The sequence below is a fragment of the Somniosus microcephalus genome, chromosome 8 (assembly GCF_052327205.1).
Source record: "Somniosus microcephalus isolate GS21.2 chromosome 8, FLI_Smic_1.0, whole genome shotgun sequence".
NCBI lineage: Eukaryota > Metazoa > Chordata > Chondrichthyes > Squaliformes > Somniosidae > Somniosus > Somniosus microcephalus.
In genome coordinates, this window is record NC_140994.1 from 222,348,432 (window position 1) to 222,360,631 (window position 12,200).

Here is a 12,200-nt window from a genome sequence, read left to right on the forward strand (position 1 = left end):
GCTTTGTATCATCTGCACAAAAGGATGTGTCTGCTACATCAATATCAAATGTCTAACTCATGCCTTTACTCTCCCACAGGACCATCGAGCACCCCCTCCCACTGTCCAGGATGAACAGCCAGACGACTCCTCAGAGGAGCCTGAAGCCTCTGAGGGAGCAGCGTCACCAGGACTCAGCGCACCCAGCACCAGTGTAGCAACGCACACCTCAGCGGGGCCTTCGCGACTTAGAGTAGTGTTGCCACCTGGTCTATCACAGCTCACAAGTGAGCATCAGCAGATGGTGGAGACAGCGACAACAGTGGAGAGTCCTCGTTGGAGGTCGCAGGCATCTCCTAGCTCTGCTGAGCTGCATGCAGATGCTGTCCCTCTGGGGCCATCCAGAAAGAGAGCGGTTCGGGATCTCCAGGAACAAGTGCAGGAGTCTCTGGAAGGGTTTGCCTCCAGGGTAAGTGCGAGTGTGCCGAGAATGGAGGAATCCATTTCTAACATCAGCACTGCCTTGGTGGAGTCAATGGCACATGAATGCACTACCATGGATAGGATGGCAACCTCCATGGATAGGATGGTAACCTCCATAGAAAGGCTGGCAACCACCATGGAGGAAATAAGCCGCCAGAGTACCAAAAACATGGTGAGTATTCAAAATAGATTGTCATCTTTGGAGGAGTGATGGGCAGCTATTGAGCAGAGAGACCAGAGCTTCATGGATGTTCTTTTGATGAGGACTGCCAGTACAGATATGGATCCTCATGGCCCCCCTGATGTGCAGCAAGGTGCTCTCCAGCCACTTGCCTGCTCTGAGGTGGGGCTGACCCATGAGTGGGATGTTGGTGGCAGGTTACTAGGAAGTGTGGGCTCCTCTCCAAGCGCTCACATGACCATGCCACTGCGGAGCCCTCACTCAGAGACCCACTTTGCAGAGCCAACTGAGATGACCGTTACAGCCCCTGCACAGCCACAGGAAGAGCAGACTGTTGCAGAACCCTCCCAGGCTTCCAAATCCAGAGGACACCCGCCAAAGGTGTCTAAGCAGGTACAGCATCCTAGTCAGCAAGGTGCCTCTACATCTGCTGAAGCCACAGGAGAAGCACCATGTAGAAGCACGCGTAAGAGGAGGATAAAGCACAAGGTGACTCACATGGGTGTTTTGTCATTATTTTTCTGTTTGTACTTGCATTTTGATCCTTATGCCACTGTAATGAAGAAAAGTGATGGCAAACAGTTGAATGTGTGGCCTATGTTTTCTGGGACATGGCAAATGTGCATTGAGGGCTCAGGGTGACTTGCATTTGTAATGCTAATGGTCAAAGTGATAGAAAAGAACTGGTTATAGCAGAGATGATGCATGACGTTGAAGGAAAGTCACCTACAATTAGAGAGCCATATGATAGCCACCTATGGTTGAAGAGTAAGCTTATGTGAATGTGGTATGGCTGTGTGCATCCCCTGCTTGATGGGTAGCAGTGAACTGGAGGAATGCTGCATTGGTCACAACAGGGCCTGCAAGGCGCGCTTCCTCCTCCTCCTCCTTCTCTTCTTCTTCCTCCTCCTCCTTCTCTTCTTCCGAGGAAGATCTGCGCTGAGCCACATGGCTGCTGCTCCTCCGATTATGACGACCAAGGTGAGAGGACATAAATGGTTCCCATCCCATTGCTATAGATTTCATTTGAGGCAAGAAGCTTGCAAGCGCACAGTCGAAGTGGCCTGAAATTATTCCAATCAGGTCATACTGAAGAAGGGTTTCAGCTTGAACAGTCACAAGGTCAGTAGATGTGCAAAATCTTATCCCAAACCTCCAGCAACAAAGTTGTTGCATTTGAATATCAGCCATGCTTCAGGAGCGTTTTTAAAGTGCTCCACCAATGAAGACAAATCATGTCCTCCAGCAACTCATCTCCTTGCAGCTGGCCTGTTTCTGACAAGATGGGAAACAGGAGCCAGAAGCACCAAAATGGGAAACCACTGTCAAAATAGGATTACCAAGGCAGTTAACAGACTGTTAACTGCCTTAACTACCTGTCCCACCAGTTCCAGTTGGGTGAGTTTGGGAGCGGCTGACCCGACACTCACGAAAATCGCATAGGGGAGGGATTGTGGCAGGTTGGCAGTCTGAAGCCATTTTTTCCAATTTTCGCTGCCGACCCGCCTCCAAACCCGCCTCCTCAGTGCTATTTAATTTCTCTGCCATTTCCTTATTCCCCATTATAATTTCCCTGTCTCAACCTGTAAAGGACCCACATTTGCTTTTGCTAATCTTTTCCTTTTAACATACCTGTAGCAGCTTTTATAGTCTGTTGTTATGTCTCTCGCTAGTTTACTCTCATATTCTATTTCCCCTTTCTTTATCAATTTCTTGGTCCTCCTTTGCTGAATTCTAATATTCTCCCAATTCTCAGGCTTACTGCTCTTTTTGGCAACATTATAAGCCCCTTCCTTTGATCTACTACTATCTTTAACTTTTCTTGTTAGCCACAGTTGGACCACTTTTCCTGTGGGGTTTTTGTGCCTTAAAGGAACGTATATTTGTCGTAAATTATGTATTAATTCTTTAAATGCTAGCCATTGCTTGGCTACTGTTATACCTTTTAATGTAGTTTCCCAATCTACCGTAGCCAACTTGCCCCTCATACCTACGTAGTTTGCTTTGTTTAGATTTAAGTACTAGTTTCGGATTTAACTAATTTACTTTCCAACTTAATATAAAATTCTATCATATTATGGTCACTCCTCTCTAAAGGCCCCTTTACGGCAAGGTTACTAATTAACTCTTTGTCATTGCACAATACGAGATCTAAAATAGTCTGTTCCCTAGTTGGTTCATCAACATACTGATCTAGAAAACTATCTTGTAAAAAGTTCATGAATTCGTCTGCCACACTAGTACTGCAAATTTGGTTTGCTTAGTCTATATGTAGATTAAAGTCCCCCATGATTACTTAATTCATTTGAACAAGTTGTAGTGCCTGAGGACTGGTAATGTAATACCCATATTTAAGGAAGGAGATAGAACATGTCCAGGGAACTATAGACCAGTCAGCTTAATATCTGTGGTAGGAAAAATAATGGAATCCCTACTAAAGGAGGAAATAGAAGAATATCTAGAAACCAAAAATATAATAATGAATAATCAGCATGGATTTCAAAATCAAAAGTCTTGCTTGCTGAACCTCATTGAATTTTTTGAAGATGTAACTGAGAGACTAGACAAGGGTAATGCAGTAGATGTAATTTATCTAGATTTTCAAAAGGCCTTCGATCAGGTACCACATAATAGACTAATGAATAAGGTCAGAGCATGCAGAGTCAGGGGACAAGTAGCAGAATTGACAAATAGCTGGCTTTAAGACAGAAAGCAGAGAGTAGGGGTAAAGGGTAGCTATTCAGAGTGGCAGGTGAGAAGTGGTGCTCCATAATGATCAGTGCTGGGATCACTATTGTTCACAATTTCTATTGACGATTTAGAATTTGGAATCAAAAACACAATTTCTAAATTTGTGGATGACACCAAATTGGGGGGTGCTATGGGGGGGGGGGGGATAGTCAATACTGAGGAGGACTGCAACAAATTACAAGAAGACATTAATAAGCTTGAAGAATGAGCATATAATTGGCAAATTAAATTCAACACAGACAAATATGAGGTATTATATTTTGGTAAGAAAAATAGGGAGGTCACATTTTAATTGGAAAATATGAAGCTCAGTGGGGTAGAAGAGCAAAGGCATTTCGGAGTACAAATACACAAATCACTGAAAGTAACGACACAGGTTAACAAGGCCATAAAAAAAGCAAACCAAGTACTAGGGTGTGTTTCTAAAGGGGTTGAATTGAAAAGTAGAGAAGTTATGCTAAGCCTGTATCGAACCTTGGTTAGACCATACTTGGAGTACTGCATATAATTCTGGTCGCCATATTATTAAAATGATAGAGGTACTGGAGAGGGTGCAAAAAGATTTTCAAGGGTGATACCAGAAATGCGAGAGTATACCTATCAGGAAAGAATGAACAGGCTGGTTCTCTTTTCAATGGAAAAGAGAAGGCCGAGGGGTAACCTAATAGGGGTCTTTAAAATTATGAAATGTTTTGATAGAGTAGTTACAGAGAGAGTGTTTCCACTTGTGGGGAAGAGCAAAACTAGAGGCCATCAATATAAGATAGTTACCAAGAAATCAAATAGGGAATTCAGAAGAAACTTCTTTACCCAGAGGGTGGTGAGAATGTGGAACTCGCTACCACAGGGAGTGGTTGAAGTGAATAGTATAGATGCATTTAAGGGGAGGCTAGATAAGCATATGAGGGAGAAGGGAATAGAGGGTTATGCTGATAGATTTAGCTGAGGAAAGACAGAAGGAGGCTCAAGTGCAGCATAAATGTTGGCATGGACTGGTTGGGCCGAATGGCCTGTTTCTGTGCTGTATATCCTATGTAATCCTACGTAATCTTATAGCCTGGAATATTTAGCTCCTAATCATGCCCTGCTTGTAACCAGGACCTTGTAATGACTATTACATTGTACTTTTTGAGCTGAATTTGTGCTTCTAACTTACCTCTTTTATTTCTTCTGCTACAGACATTCGTGTACAGAAGTCTTATTTGGCTAACTATCCCCAGCCCACCCATATGTCCTGCTGGTCTTCATCAGCACCTTCACCACAAAGACTGCAGCGGTTCAAGCTGGAGGCATCTGAGACGAAGTTCCTGTCCAGGTGTGGCGTTGGAGCTTCCCACAACCTCTGGAGTTGAGGTTGTGGAGCTCGCAAGGAATTGTGGATAATGAAGAGGTCTGAGAATTAAAGGGGCTATGCACACTGAAGCAATATAAATTAAAATGAAGTGAAACAATGCAGTTTTCAGCCCTTTCTGTCTTTTAAAAAATATTAAAACGAAGTCCCAAATGTGAATATTCAGCTCTTGAAGCTGAATTACCTTCCTAACCTCAACAACTGGGTAAATTGCCTCAGCACTAACAGAAATGGCTCAGGAAGGGGCACCCAAGGTCTTGCACGCAGCACTCCAGCTTTGTGCAGGGGGTCAACACTGCAAGACAGGCTCTCTACCCACAAGGGCCACGTGGCCCTCCAGAAAGAAGGATGCAGGGGTATATCACCGAGACTGTCAATGCCAGCAGTGTCACCCCCACCATCTGGCTCCAATGCCCAAAGGAGCTTCATGACCTCAGACCACTGGTCAAGGTCAGTGAATGCATCTTCCAAAACGGTCTCCTACCAACTGCACCACTAGCCTCACACACTGCTCAATGCACAATCCCCAATCACTCAACAGCAACAATTTGCATGAATCACGAGGCACATCTCCCATTCCTAGCCTCATCTCACCCCCTTGGAGGAGACGGTGCTGGCCATTTTTGGCAGGGGCATGGCTGAGCCCTTGGCCAGTGGCAGGGCTGAAAGGGTACAAGATGCGGGTATCCTCGTATGTAATCCTCCTTCTGGCATACACCTCTTGCTTTCCCACCCTCCCATCACCACAACTCCACCCTTGTGCCTTCCTCATTTCACATACCCAAGAAATGCAGCCTGCCCAGCCAGTGGGTCAACAAGAAGAGGTAGCCTGCCCAGCTAATGGGACTACAGGCAGATGATTCCATCTGGGATAGCCCGGCCACAAAGGGGCTGTCTGGGATGCATCCTTCCATCTGATTCCTCCCCTTCAGCTTCCTCCTCTGCGGCTTCCTCCTCTTTTGTGTCTTCCTCTTCCCTCTGCAAGTGGATGCTGTAAATGTGAAATGACAGCATAAAATGCTGGAAATACTCAGCTGGTCAGGCAGCATCTCGACCTGAGACGTGAACTCTATTTTTCTCTCCACGGATGTTGCCTGACCTGCTGAGTATTCGTAGCCTGTTCTGTCTTCTCAACAGCCTTCATTTATCATCTGAGCCCTTGGGTCCAGCAAGGGTCCAGCAGCACTTGCTGCACACTTTTCACATCTATTGCAGCAAGCCACCACTTCAATAAAATCAAAAAACTCCAGTCCAAAACCTTCACGTTGCAGTCCGATTGACGCCACAACGCTGCCATTTTTTTGTTTCAGGGTGTGACCAGTTACTGGCAGCGCAAAGGGGGACACGAATATGGCAGCTACCGCTGGACCCACCGCCAGCTGGTGAAAGAACGGCGGCTGCCATTTTATCGCCATTTCATGGTGCAACGGAGTGACGGTATGTAGATGAATTTCTAGCCCAGTGGGGGTTAAACGGGCGCCAGGCTTGCGATGCGCGATTAACCTGTACCCGTTCATTGTGCTGCAGGCAGGACGTCAAATTCATGCTGCCTGTGATTTCCATGATTGCTATGTGTAGCCAGTGCTATCCGCACTGCTCAATGGCTGCCTGCATCAGCAAGGGTCCCGATATCTCGAGTGGCTAGTGCTACTTAAAGACAGCCCGCACCTCTTAAAGGGGAGGTGCATTGTGGCGTCAGGAAGCGAGAGAGCGTGCACAAAATTCTTCTGATAATGCACTGGAAACCTTAGTGCAAGATATGAAGAGGAGAGACATCCTGTATCAGCAGGGGGGCAGGTGGCCCTCCAAACATATGCTCAGGAGGCAGTGGGAAGAAGTAGAATTGGAGGTCAATGACAGGAGTACAGCTTCAAGAACATGAATGCAGTGCAGGAAGAAATTTAATGATTTAACACGAGTTATCAAGGAGAGTGAGTTCAACCTTCAAATGGTATATCCCACCAATTGCATCAGTTGCCTCATCCACTGCTCAATTCACTACACCCCCATCACCCACCTACCCATCTATCAATCAGTATTCAAACCTTTAATTCACGTGGTTTACCTCATCCTCACACACTTAGCACTGTTGCAAGCCTTGCAGCCATAACTCACAGCTCGCACACACTGGCAGCTATTCACCATGCCAGCCCCATTACCCAAACATATTGCAGGACACTCCCTGGCACACTTTCCTCTTTCTTGCAGGAGAAGGTGGCGTAAAACAGGAGGCAGCAGCAAAGATCTGAAGGAGGACAAGCATGCCGGCACGTTTTAACCCCCATGGAGGAGACAGTGCTGGCCATCATGGGAAGCGGCGTTGCTGAGGTCGTGGCCACTGGAAGCGCTGGAGGGATTGATGAAGAGGGTATCTGCATACCTAATCCTCCTTCTCTCTTCCCACTTCTCTCTCATTCCACAATCTCTTCTGACTCACAAGCTGCAGATGGTGCAAACATACACTTCTTTCTTTCTCCTCTCCCCTCACCACAACCCAAATCTTGTCCATTTTTCATTTCAGATACCCAAGAACTGGAACTTTCCCAGTCAGAGGAGGAAGAGGAAGAAGACAATGAAGATGAAGAGACACCATCACTCGATCTCACATTCACAGCCACCAGCTCATATACTGACACTGCCGGTACTTTAGAGGCTAGGATAGAGGATGGTTCTACACGTGGTGAGACACCAGGCACAAGTGTGCAGGAGCCAGGGAGGGGGGAAAGGATAGTGCAGGAGCCAGCTCACCAAAGTGAAAGTTTGTGCACTAGTTCTGCTCTAGAGGAGCCTGATGAGGACTTTGATGGCCTAGGCTACAGAAGAAGGTTGATGAGGGTACACAACCAAATGCTTAGTGAACTGGAAAGCCTGCCAGAAAGCCTACACACAATGTCAAGGAGTATGGAGGAGTCCAGCTGCAACTTGGCACAGGGCTTTGCGCAGAGCTTCGAGCCCATCCTTTCAAACATGGAATGGGTGGTTACCTCCATCAGCACACCTGTGGAACCCACAAAGATACAGCATCTGATGGCTGATGTCACAGCTACCATTGCAGCACAAACAGCCTCCATCAGAGGTCAGACTGCTGCCTTGCAAACTCAGACTGCTGCCATCGGAGCTCTGGATACCACTGTTCTAAGGGGCTTCCAGGGCATCACAGCATTCCATCAATCTGTTCTCTAACAGATCACCAGATTCTTGAGGTGCTGCCACAGAAGAATGGCAGTGGCTCCATGGACCAGGAACCTGCTGTTCTCTCAGGATAACAACATTGCTGCTCCCACCACTGCCACCCTGCCAGTGCCCTTGCTTTTGCCTGTCAGCCAGCCAGCCCAGACTGCTGCAGCCCAGATTGAGATGGTGCAGTCTGAAGCCGGGCTCTCTAGGCCCAGAGCTGCTCGAGGTCACCCTCCAAGTCCATCTGCAGTCTCCTCAATTGAAGTTCAGCAGTCTTCCACCACCCATGCTGCAGCCACTGGGGAAGCACCTTGTAGGAGCACTAGGATAGGCAAAGGCACATGGAAGACAGGCACTAAGGGAATGCACAAGGGTAATTTGTTTCATTTTATATGCATTATTTAATGAGTGAATTGATAAAATTGGATTTGAATTTGCATTTCCTGTTGGTTTTTATTTTTGTGTTATCAGAAAGAGGACGATGTGATAGTGATAGAGGAAAGGTAAAGAGTGTGGGACTGTTGGTGAATAGGAAGGTGTAGTTGAGGTTACTGGTATTTCTCATGAATAATTTGATCATATACAGCCCGGGCAGAAATGGGCTGTTTATGTTGTAGCCTTCCTTCCTCTTCCTTTTCCTTTACTTACTCTTGCATGTCCTCCTCCTCCTCCTTCACTTTCTCCCCATTGTAGCAGCTTGTCCTGCTCTGCCTGCCCTCTCTTCATTCTCTCAGTCATGTTCAATTCCCAGAAGAAGCCTTAGCAGGCTACCCATTTCTAGAAGCAACTTATTTCAACACAATATTTTATATGACAAAAAAAGTACTGCAAGACCAGCCAGACTACTCGCTGTTGAGTATTCAAACTTTAGCCAAGTATAGGAAACCTCCAAAAACACATGCTATTGCACCAGCAGCCAAAAGAAATAATCCAGCAACTAACCTGTAAGTACTTCATGATCCCTTTAACTAGCGCTGGTTCAGGTCCTTCATTCCGTTTAACATCATGATCAGCTGTGCGAGGTTAAGACTGGAGTTGGCTGGCGTGTGAAGTAGGAAAATGACAGCAGTGGCTTCAAATGAGCACTGATTTGCATCATCATCTCGTTGCTCTGCATGCTGGTCATTAGGCTCGCTTCACAACCCTTTTATCAAGATGGCATCCTGTGCACTTCCCGTCAGAAATGTGAGTGCGCATCTCCGACCCCATTTTCGAGTCTTATGTGGCCGCATAGCACCTAGAAAAGGGATGCTACATGGCCCAATTTAGCCCCACAGAGTTTTGATGAATAATCTTTTGTTTTTTGTCCAGATATTTTTATTTAAATGGCAAATACGAAAGACATAAAGAGAACTGGCATTCAGGAGTTACTGGGCCTTGATGGTGTAAGGGAGCTGAATTAACATACAACCATTATCCTGGGGTATTTCAGTGATTATGCCATTTCAACTGTGAATATATCAGCTCAACTACCGTGCACCATTAAACTCAATATTTTATCCAAGCCAGCTTCTCCAATTATGTCATAGACAAATGTTTTTTTTCAAAATTGGGCAAAAGAGAAAGATAATCAGGTTACTCATAGTTGTTTGTAAATGTATTAATGATGACGTTATATCATACGAGGGACCGAATGGCCTACTCCTGCTCCTATCTTCTATGTTTCCATGTTTCTATGTTACAGAATTTAGTTCTATTTCTATCACAATAATCTAGCCAATCAGCCCAGTTTAGTTTTGAGGTCAAGAAATGAAAAGCAAAGTCAGTATAGGACCCTGAACTACTGCACTGCTCACTTACCTTTTCCCTCTTCTAACATTTCCGTAGAAAATAATGGGTGGGTGGGAGTTATTACAAGAAGTAATTCCATTGAGAAATTCCGATAACTGTTTAACCAGAACAGTGAAGCTTAAGAGATTTATTGTCAGAAGACCCTCAAATTGAAATTGTTTTCTTTTTAATCAGTGCATGCAACCATTGTCTCTAATATATATGGCATTGCATGTAGCAGTACTATATTTAACCATATAAATATTAAGTTTGCGGTTGCATTTTTTTAAAGTGAGTGTCACACCTGATATGAATGACTAAGATACTCTATTTAATTGACGTGTAATGACACTTCCACTGAAAAATTACATTTGTGACATAATCACTGAAAGATTACTGGAATTTAATCTGCAGGCGTTTACTGGACAATAACACAGCTCTGTACTTTATTTCATTTTAATTTATTCTGAAGGAGCAGTGTGCCTTGGGCAATATTTGTTGGCAGCAGACTCAGTAATAATGTAACCCTGCTGCTAACCACCTGCCAAATTAAAAGGCTACCAACTTCAAAATAAAGTGTTTGGCAAACCTTTTTTAATATTTGTTTACAGACACATAATACAATGATATAAATTGCATTGCAGCACATTATTTGTAATTGATAATCAGAAAATTCTATGGTTGTTAAATATTATATTATCATACAGAGATATAACTTTAAAATAAATTTTCAACCAACATGGGAGCGAAAATATAAAGTAAAATATAAAAAATATAAAATGCAAAATAAAGTACATATCATCCTACGACAATAAAAAGAAATAAATATTTTTGTATCCCTGGTTCTCTCAAGGGTGTTGTTAATTGTATGCATTATTGCTTGGTGTCACCAGAATGTCACTTATTGCTGGGAAGACGAGTAGGGTACTCATTACTTGCACAAAGTATAATGAGTTAATGGCCCAGTAATTCGGGTCCCAACGCGTGAGTACGGACGGGGTACTCGCGCGTGGGCCCGATGGAATTGCCAGTTTTCCAAGGGGTTCAGAGGTCGAACGCGTGCACGCAGGAGTCTGCGCGTGCGCGCTGAAATTCCTTTATTTTTAAAGGTTTGCCCGTGCGTGAAGGCCTCAACTTTTTACGAATGAAAAAAGCAGACGTAAGGACTTCGTTTTCAAAGGTAAGTGGTCTAATAATTAAAGTTAGACATTTTTTTCAACACGTTTATTATTTTTAAAGACTTTACAGTAAGGTAAGTGTATTTTTAGACCCGATTTCTTTAAAAAAAAAAATTCAGAAATTTGAATAATTGTTTAAAATAGTTTTTTTTACAGTTATTAATAGTTCATTTAATTAGTGGGATGTTTTTTTTAACTTTTATTTGAAGTTTAAGTACTGTTTTGGGTGCCCGGAGTTTTCATGAGTTTGACAGTTCTTACTATCAATCTCATGAATGAACTTTTCCAACCTCCGATTGGTTGCCCAGTGCTCATGTGATCCCAGCCGGCTCATCGAACTAACTACGCCGCTGGATCACGCAAGCACAGCGCGCCGGGAGCTGAACCGGGCCACTGACAGGAAATCCACGCAGGGCCAGGCTTCAACTGTCGGCACGCTATGTAAGTGTAGGTCGGGGGCTTGCACCCGCGGGAAGCCCCCGACACCAATTTCTGGGCCAATGTTTTTTGGTTTAAAATGTCCAGTTGTGTTTTAAGCATTATATTGGGCATAAATCTGATTTTAGTATGTGAATCATCAACATAATATTGTGACTCTTTTATGACAGGGCCCAATAAATTATTGCATTATTGTTAAAGCATCTGTAAAATGTGATGGTTACATAATAAGGCATTAATGCCCTCCAGAGATAAGGAGAATAAAAATGGTAACAGCAGCCACTGTGACAACATTGCTTTTGTTGAAAGATTGCTTTTTGAACTCAGTTCACAAGAAGTAATGAAAGCATAATTAACAAAGAATTAATCTAATCATCAGTAGCTGGTTATACTTTTTACTTGTCTATTTGCATTTTACACCCTATTGATGCCATTGTATTCTATATTCAGTATAATCTGAAATGAGTGCAGCAATAGGTTATGCACTCCTCTGAAGTAAACTGAGGACTGAATTCTTCAGTCATTTGTAAAGTAAATGAGTAACAACAATGGCAAAATTAATGGCTGAGTTCTTCACATTAACAACAAACATAGAAACATAGAAACATAGAAGATAGGAGCAGGAGTAGGCCATTCGGCCCCTCAAGCCTGCTCCGCCATTCAATGAGATCATGGCTGATCATCCAAATTCAGTACCCTGTTCCTGCCTTCTCTCCATATCCCTTGATCCCTTTAGCCTTAAGAAATATCTCCAACTCCTTCTTGAATATATTTAATGAATTGGCCTCTACTGCCTTCTGTGGTAGAGAATTCCACAGGTTCACCACTCTCTGGGTGAAGAAATTCCTCCTCATCTCTGTCCTAAATGGCTTACCCCTTATCCTTAGACTGT

General features: G+C 44.1%; 1 pseudogene; it reads left to right on the forward strand.

Moving 5' to 3' along the window:
- Window positions 1-469: 469 nt before the first annotated feature.
- LOC147114119 (uncharacterized) lies at window positions 470-9,247 on the forward strand (annotated as a pseudogene).
- Window positions 9,248-12,200: the final 2,953 nt, after the last annotated feature.